General features: G+C 33.3%; 1 long non-coding RNA gene across 1 annotated transcript; it reads right to left on the reverse strand.

Moving 5' to 3' along the window:
- Window positions 1-236: 236 nt before the first annotated feature.
- Window positions 237-924, reverse strand: LOC139098787 (uncharacterized). Its single transcript, XR_011545232.1, has 3 exons — window positions 861-924; window positions 652-785; window positions 237-590 (listed from the first exon to the last, which is right to left on the reverse strand). It is a non-coding gene; the product is annotated as an uncharacterized lncRNA (long non-coding RNA).
- Window positions 925-3,927: the final 3,003 nt, after the last annotated feature.

The raw sequence follows: 3,927 nt of genomic DNA on the forward strand, positions 1-3,927 counted from the left end.
GCCACACTATGCTATACTGTGTGATCGTTATGTCGCATTCATTTGATCTACATAACTTAGGACGGATAATATTTATGTTAATTGCGTATTATTTTAGTTTCAAGGTTAAAAATCAGATATGAAATTTGTTTAAAGGTAATCTGAAACTAGTAATGATCTTTAAAGTCAACACATTCAAGTGTATGCATGCATAAAAATATTGAGTCATGAAAAAATATCAACAACGCATTTGCCAATTCCTCTTTATTTTTGTTGAAGCATAAACATCAATTATGAAATTTTAAAATGCATTCAGCATTTCAAAACAGATTTAAAGGAGGAATTTGTGGAAAGGAATCAAATCATGGTAAAAATATATTTTCATTTCATTTAAATTTGAGAATTAAAGAATTAATGATGCTTATTTTTGATCCTTAAAAATTAGGAATACAATGAGGTACGTGTATTTGGTTGAAAAACTCAAAATCAGAAGAATGAGTTTTGAATCCTTAAAAAGGAGAAAGCAACAAAGCAGCACAAGTTGCCATGCATACTCCTAGCGGGACATCACTCAGAGGTAAGGCACCAATACCAAATGTCATTCCAGCTGCCTAAATGTAACAAAATATATCATTTCTACAAGCTATTATATTATTAAAGTAATGAACTAACGGCATAACAAGCAGTTGCGATTGCGTTACAGCCAGTCTGACAGGCCGCATAAGCAGCAGGTCCTCCATTAGCCAATGCTATGATGATGAAGAAGATCAAAACTCCAAATTTTTTCATTGTTTCTGGAATGATATCTAAGATGCACATGATTATTAACATAATGAGCCTCAAAACTTAGTACTGAGTATTTTAAAATTTAAATTCCATACCAAATGCAACAAAAGAAAATCACAATGAATTTTATCAGGATCGACGTGTTAATCTATCGTTTAGAAGTAACAAACTGTGAGCAAAAGAATTTTGAAGATCATTCATGTAGCATAAACAAACCTTATTGTGCTTAATAGTCATAGCTCTCAAATTATTGAATAAGAGCGACATAAGAGTTGTGATTGTCAAAAAAGAGAGAAAATTATCAAAGATGATGTCTTGCATTGAGGGAATCATGAAATTATAGTTCGATTGGGTCATATTTGAGGGATCAAGGAGAGGATGCGGAGGGCAAAAAGGGAATTTTGCAGTTTTAGCCGCAATGCCTCAACTAATTTCAAATCTGTTTTGTAACATTTGAGGCACAAGCTTTTTGCCATGACTTACCATTTTGTACCATGTGAATACTCCGACGTTCAAACGGTTGTCAAAAATAGACAGTTTCCATTTGACATGAATAAAGGAGGTTTAGCGGAGCCTTCTTCATTTGTGTCAATCGGGGGTGTGAATATAATAAATATTTAGATATAATTTAATACCGGACAGAGTAATTATGTGATAAAAGTGTCATAATATCGAGTGATAAGCGACGAAAACTCCTTCAATGATCAAAAAGCTACCAAAAATTGGCATACAGATAAAATAAATCATTTCCTCATGATTATTGCTTTTCAAACTTGCTAATCAGTTCTCTTGATTTAAGTGCACATACACGAATGCGTTATCACTCGGGATTGATTCAACAAGAATACGAAATTTCGAGTGCTTAAAGATATCATTAGATCAAGTTATCTGCTCGATTCACTGAAAGTAAATAATCACTCATCTAGTTCTTACTAGTAAATATTATCGAGACTTTCAAATCTTTTTTATTTCCTTCATAACTTTATTTCTACATGATAATTAAGTAGCACAAACTCTTTGTTTTATAGTAACTGAATATTTGCATAATTCCAAATTTAAGGTGTTGGGGCAAATCCAGCTGCTATGCAACCAGCCATGCAGACTCCTAAAGCAGAATTACATGCTATAACTGCAGCTGGGGTACCGACACCTGCTGTGACTGTTCCAAATGTCAATCCCAAGCCCTACAATAAATAGAAAATCATTAATTTATGGATTGTAATAAATCAGAGATCGAAGACGACTCGGAAGTTGTATGGAAAATTCGAATCGACATTGAGTTCTGCAACAAGCATTCTTACGATTTTTCAGACATAACATTCGTCAGAATTTATAAATAAATTTGAATTCTATGGAAAATTATCAAAAAATTCACACATATTATGTATAATCAAAAACTTACCGCATAGCAAGCTACCACAACAGCGTTGCACCCGGTTTGACATATTCCGTAGGCAAGTGGGCCGGCATTTGCATTCGAAATGATTATCAAAATTGATAATAATAATGCAAACTTCTTCATACTTCTGCGGTCTGTAAAAATAGATAAAATTTACACTTAATGTCTGTATTTATAAATTTCCGGGAAACGCATTAGTCATAGATAAAGTTAAACAACAACAATTGTTATATTCTTTTCCTTACTGCTTAAACAGTAAAGCAACTAAAATTTCACAATTTTGTTTAAAGTGCAATGAGTAATACACAAACACAATGAGAGGTAAAACCAATCAAACACGTCCGTTTATTTCAACTGCTACAGCGTAAATGAAACATCTATATAATTATTCTTCGAACTTAAAATTTTTTATAGCAAATACTTTTCAAGGGGTCGCAAGTTTGACAACTATACAAATGTTGCAGTGAGGATTACTAGTCTTTGAATTTATGAGATTTTGCAATGGATTGGGGAATACTTTTATGCAAAGAGCACAGCAGCTGTTACAACCCAAATGAAGAAGGAATATCTGTTGTATGCTGCATTTGGTGGCTTCCATTTGGTGTTAATAAAGGAGGTTTTGCGGAGTATTTAAACTTCCGTGGCGGAGCCTTTTTCGGACAATCGACTCAAAGGTCCCGGGCTCGATCCCAAGGAAATTCTAGTATGATTCGGATGTTTTTTCGCTGTTCTAGTCCAACGTAATAAGTATACGATCCTTTAGATAGCTTCCATGTTAAACTAAGACTTGATTTTTAACTAAATCAAATTTTAAATAGCCACTGACTAATAATATGAACATTAGTCATTACTACTTTTTGGATGCAACAACAAAATTCTAAATTTATAAAAAGTAAATCAACTTAAGTGAATATCTTAGTGCTCGACGTCGATTGGAGTTGATTTTTCCATTCGTCATCCGAGTTGACTTCGAGCTCTGAATTGTTTTAAGCCAAAAGAATGCAATTTTGATGTTGGTGCTTCTAAAACAGTTGTGATAACATGTATATCATGGCACATTTTGGTCGCAAACGGTGATTTTATTGAAAACAGGAAGTACCACAGCAAAGTGAAACACTTGACGTTTGGTCAGTCACCCCAACTCCTCAGTGTAATATACTGAGACGCCTGACATACGATATTCCACCTGGAAAAATGCTCTCTTATGCCAAGCATCAGTTCAATGTGCCTTCTTGACATGACTCGATTTAAAATTCAGTCCACAGAAAGTCATCAGTTCCTATTCTTCATTGGAAAGTTTCTTTTTTTTTTACAAATAGTCACAGGAACTGAAAAGTCACGTAAACTTTTTCTTAATTACACTCTTGTTGTTGTTTATCGAAAATTAAATAACACGCCTGAAGTGTGGATGTGACTTATAATTTTGTAATTTATAACATGAGCAGCAGTGACCTTCCTCAACTTTATTATCGAACAAAGTCTCAAAAAAAGGTAAACGAGCATCAAGACTTTTTATTTTGTTCCTTTTATTTTTGTTGATTGAGGTTGAAAGGAGGAACGAAAAAAAAAGTCATCAACAACAGCAAAGAAAGTAAAAAGGAAGTTTTTTGTTTTCTTTGACGCAAAAAAAAGTATGGTTCTATATGTTACACACTATATTGGCTGTCGCTCAAAGCTTCACAAAGTTTTATTGTTCTTTGAAAAGGGTTAATTTACTCAACTTTTTTTTATTACTTTAAGATTTGTAATCGCAAAGTTTGATG

This window comes from Chironomus tepperi, unplaced genomic scaffold (assembly GCF_022539635.2).
Source record: "Chironomus tepperi strain 1889 unplaced genomic scaffold, CSIRO-AGI_Ctep_v1 contig_453, whole genome shotgun sequence".
Lineage (NCBI taxonomy): Eukaryota > Metazoa > Arthropoda > Insecta > Diptera > Chironomidae > Chironomus > Chironomus tepperi.